At 29.2% G+C, this 4,487-nt stretch overlaps 1 pseudogene; it reads left to right on the top strand.

Moving 5' to 3' along the window:
* Positions 1-3,315: 3,315 nt before the first annotated feature.
* LOC129292372 (protein DMP2-like) lies at positions 3,316-4,255 on the top strand (annotated as a pseudogene).
* Positions 4,256-4,487: the final 232 nt, after the last annotated feature.

Here is a 4,487-nt window from a genome sequence, read left to right as displayed (position 1 = left end):
GGCTCTATGGAAGTACACTTCAAATTGCTCATAACATTAAATTAAATTATATATAATGCAACATATCCTAAGCACGCAAGAGTATGACACAGTTTAATTTGCTCTTTTTTTTTTTAAAAAAAAAAGCTTCCTAATTAATTAAATTCAAACTGTATATATCAGGTTATGCTGATTTTTTTTTTTAAAAAAATCACAGCACATTGTTTATAAAAGCGAGAAAATTACATATAGATCCCAAATAAAGAAGCTAATTAATTAGTAATTACATACATATTTCGTCTTGTTGTCAATATTAAAATTTAATATGTAAATAAAAGTTTGACTTGTAAATAAATTAAAGAAATAATTAATTTTCTTATTTAAAACTTGATTGTAATTTCTCTCTAAAAATTAGATTAGTTGGTAAAAAGTAATGTATTTTTAGTTGAAAAGAAGAAGGAATTTATGAAAGACTTATTGATATATATATATATATATATTGTTGAATTTAATAAGGGAAAAAGGGAAAATGTAAAATTTTTTGTCAACTTATATAATATATATATATATATATCATGTTTTATAATTGAAGAACGTGATATTAAAATTATAGAAAAACATAAGTCTGATCCAAAATTTATTTTAAAACGTTGAGAAATGTTTTATGCTAATTAAACTCTATCAATACATTTTAGAACACAAACTTATATTGACCGTTAATTTGGCTAAAAAAATTGACATGATCATAGATTTTTTTTGAAAGAAAATATATAGTCCAATGTTTGAAATTTGGAAACAGATATAAATCAATCTCATCAAGCCGTCATTGTAAAATAAATAAACCAACAAATTCTCTCTATTTAATTTAATCCTACTCGCCAATGATTTTCTATTATTATTATTATTATTTTATAATTAAACATCGTTTACTTTCCTTCACTGGACTAAGTCTTTACTTCCCTACCCAAAAAAAAAAAATAAAAAAATCTCTATTATTCTATATAGTTTCATTTGTATCTTCCATTCTTATTCACTCTAATTTCATTTGCATTGCCTTCCAAGAATAATAAATAAATCTCATTGAAATAAATAAATTATAAATAAGTATATCACCAAATGCGGTAATTGTTTTAAAGTCCCTGAGAATTTATCTGACATAATTTTTTTATTAAATTAATATTTTGACCTTCAATAAAATAGTAAAAAACTTAGTTGTTATAATATCTAAATTGAATTAACGAAGATAAAACTGTTAATGTATAAAGCATAATTGTTATTTTAGTTATATGCAATAACAAGCACGTATCCTAACAACTTCAGTTAATGACTAACAACTCCTGTTTTTAGATATTAACAACACAACTAAGTCATAAATTTAGTTCAGTCATGCAATAATAACTATGTTTTTATATCAACAACTTCATCTTTGTTATTAATAAATTTATTTATGTTTTAATAACTACGTTTTTTATTATTTTGTACTGTATCAAAAACATAATTTCACAAAAAAAATAATGACAGATAAGTCTATGAATTTCAGAATAATTATCCCTTTTCAGTTTTCATGTTAGTATATTGTCATTTTGCCTATTTGAGGGAATGTATTTTTCATTTTCTCTATTATATTCCTTTTATTTTAAAGATAAAGCAAAGAATGCTACAAACATGTGAATTTAGATTTGCAAGTGGTTCAGAAAAAGATAATAAATTATATATGCTGCCTTAGATTTGATTTTGAATTTAGATTTAAATCAATCATCATTTAGGTTCATAAAATTTTATGAATTTGGATTTGATCATCCAAATATAAATTCAAATCCATATTTTTTATTACAATTAAGTATGTTTTTAATTTCAAATTTCCTATATATTTCTAATTAATTTGAAACATTAATTAGTCAAGTAAACCCTCTTGTTTCTTCCCCTTTTCATTTTTCATCTTCCTCTTTTTATTGTATTTGCATTTGAAATATTTTATACTATTCAAATAAAGAATATTAAATATAAATTCAATCAAAATATATATATCCAAATATGTTTTTTGGATGGAATATATATCCAATATTACAACTTTCTGTGGGCAACTGATCACGAAATCATACTATTTAATTTGTGTCATACATCCAGATTTCCATTCCATACGTTATTTTTGTTTCTCTATACATAAGTATTCTCCCATTGGATTGCCCATTTTATTTAATGCCATGCATTTTTATTTTAACTAAATAAAATATATATTAATTTAATGCAATAATTACAACAACTTTCAAATCTTTACTAAAATAGGTGTCCATATTTAGTATCCAATATGATTGTCTCTAATAGAAGAATATACATGTTCCATAAGCTATAGAAAAAGTCATAACTATCTTAACACAACAAACCAAATAGACAATTAAATAAACAAAAGAGATTGCATATACGGATCAAAGTATTGAGAAAAATGTGTACAAATAATCTATATCCATGTATCCATCCATCTTATATGAGTTGGGAATGAATTGTTTAAACAGATTCTTGCGCCTTCATACCATCTCTTACACTCACACACAGAGGTATATATTAAAAATTAACATATATACAAACACAAGAGATGGTATGTATAGCCTGGGATCTTAAACTTATTTTTTATAAAATTTTTTCTTTCAACTTTAAAAATAATACAATCTAATCATTCTTGATTGATTGACAAGAAAATGACAAATAGACTTTTTCTGGTCTTTTTTTATAATTTTTGGGTCCTTGTTTGTAATTTTTAGATCTTTTACTATAATTTTTTGTCTTTTTAAGTAATATTTAAGATTCTTTTTTCATTAATCAACTGTCAAAATTAACTTTTGTTAATAATAAGGATAAGATTGTATTTTTTTTAATAGTTGAAAAGAAATATTATATTAAAAATGAGTTTAGACTTTAGATCCAAACGTTCATGAATATATGATTTTCAGTCAATATACTCTACCATCCCCTATATATATGTATATCTGATTATTATATGTCTGTGTGTGTCTATATATATATATATATATATATATAAAAGGAAGGTGGTGAAAGCTTGAATTAGAAATGAAGCTGATCTCGTCATGTCCAAAGGCATAAGCAAAGCAAACCTAAGCCGTCACATGTACCGAAACAAGTATTCATATTGCGTACAAGAAATCAACTCTTCCTCTCCTCATCCCTTGTGCGTGCGCGTGTGTGTGTGTATATATCCACACACACAACCCCACAATGTTGTGATTATTCATCAGTAATAAAAAGATCGATCGAGTAGGCTTTATATATATATATATATATATATAATCATCATTGCGCATTAAAGAAACTCAGATTAATATGGGTGGAAAAATCTCAGAAGAACAACAGCAGCAGTAACGACACAGCCACAACAAGCAGCAACAGCAGCAGCAATAATAATAGCATATCAGGAAAGCATTCAACGGACTCGGCAACCTCATCAGGCTCCTCCCTACTGGCACCGTCTTCGTCTTCCAATTCCTCAACCCCGTCGTCACCAACGACGGCCGCTGCGGTACCGTCCTCAACAAGTACCTAGCTGGCGGCTCTCCTCATCATCTGCGCCTTTAACTGCGTCTTCGCCAGTTTCACTGATAGCTTACACAGGAAGCGACGGTGCCCGCCACTATGGCATCGTCACGACCAAGGGATATGGCCGTCTCCGGCGTCGGTCGACGTCGACTTGAAGGCGTACAGGTTGAGGTTGGGGGACTTCGTGCATGCTTTGCTCTCGCTGCTAGTGTTCGCCGTTTTGGGACTGTTGGACAACAACACCGTCCAGTGTTTCTACCCAAGTTTGAGACGCAGCAGAAGGTTCTGTTGCAGGTGTTGCCGCCGGCGATCGGAGCGCTTTCTGGTGTGGTGTTCATGATGTTCCCTAATAACCGCCATGGTATTGGGTACCCTGCAAGCTCCGACGATAATGCTGCCAGAAGCTCCCAACAGCCCTAGTTTGGTGGTGGTGAAGTGTGTGTACGTATGTATGTGTATATATTTATGTGATGTTTCTGTTTCGTTCGCTTTGATGGATGATGGTGACGTGTAATTTTAGTTGGTAAGTATTTAACAATTTGACTAATTCTGTTCGAAAAAAAAGATAAAAATCCAATAAAAAGAAAAATTTATATATTGATGACACTTTGATCATTCTCTTGTTGCTTTATTCTCCCACACAAAGACTTGCATGTTAATCGGATCTGGATCCCATGTGTGTCCCCAACTACATGCATGGGATGAGTAGCACCATGTGGCAAAATCTCTCTCTCCCCGTAGAATAATGATTATAAAAATGTTATGGAATGAATATGATATTCATCGAATTTTCTTTAATTTGGAAAATGTCTATCAATTGCTCTCAATACTCTCGGGGATTATATGTTACTTAAAAAAAGTTTTAACTATGGATAAGATTAAGTTTAACATTTTTTTCATGTATTTCTTTCACATCTATTTTTTATGATTAAAAAGATATTTAGAAGATGGGAAAAATA

Source organism: Prosopis cineraria, unplaced genomic scaffold (assembly GCF_029017545.1).
Source record: "Prosopis cineraria cultivar Desert tree isolate PC_DT_omini unplaced genomic scaffold, ASM2901754v1 PC14, whole genome shotgun sequence".
In the NCBI taxonomy this organism is placed as follows: domain Eukaryota; kingdom Viridiplantae; phylum Streptophyta; class Magnoliopsida; order Fabales; family Fabaceae; genus Prosopis; species Prosopis cineraria.
The sequence above is the reverse complement of the archived record's forward strand: the minus strand, read 5'-3'. Positions and strand labels throughout refer to the sequence as shown.